Raw genomic sequence first — 561 nt, 5'->3', positions numbered from 1 at the left:
ATTATGGATGTTTCTATCTCTCTCTCCTTCTTCCTTCCTCTCTGAAATCAATAAAAATATATATATTTTTTAAAAAGTGAACTCCCCTTCACATGGAGGAAGCCTAAAAGGCCATGAACTTGGTCTAAACAAGCTGCCAAAGAACATGGCGTCCATGAAGGAGAAAAACAAAAGGACCAAAGGACAGTGGACGAACTGAGGAAGAAATCACTAAGGAATTGTTTAAAAAATAATAATATGAAGTGATATAAAAAATAGCAAATAAAGTTTCAAAACACATCACAGAGAACTGAGATGCATAAATATGCCACAGTATATATTTACAGCCTGCATATGAGGCCCCGGAACCCTAAGAAATGCAAGCCATTCACTGTGAATAACGCATTCTCGAGGTGCCTCCTGGGGGCGTGTGCCCCACGCTGGGAACCGCTCACTGGTTAGGCTCATCCTCAGCGGGTCCACCTCTGAGGCTGACGCTGCCCTACTCGCCCCAGAAGCCACTGCGCCTGACCTCAGGGACGGACTTGGCCCTGGGGCCCAGCTCCCGACTGGGGGCGCACA

At 46.5% G+C, this 561-nt stretch overlaps 1 protein-coding gene across 1 annotated transcript in view; it reads right to left on the bottom strand.

Annotated features, from left to right (window-relative positions):
• Positions 1-561, bottom strand: part of OTUD7A (OTU deubiquitinase 7A) — a gene marked incomplete at its 3' end in the record, with an annotated part of 77,451 nt that overhangs the window by 5,347 nt on the left and 71,543 nt on the right. The gene's annotated exons all lie outside the window — the stretch shown is intronic.

This window comes from Myotis brandtii, unplaced genomic scaffold (assembly GCF_000412655.1).
Source record: "Myotis brandtii unplaced genomic scaffold, ASM41265v1 scaffold329, whole genome shotgun sequence".
Taxonomy (NCBI): domain Eukaryota; kingdom Metazoa; phylum Chordata; class Mammalia; order Chiroptera; family Vespertilionidae; genus Myotis; species Myotis brandtii.
Note: the sequence above shows the minus strand (reverse complement) of the source record. Positions and strands in the feature narration are given on the sequence as shown.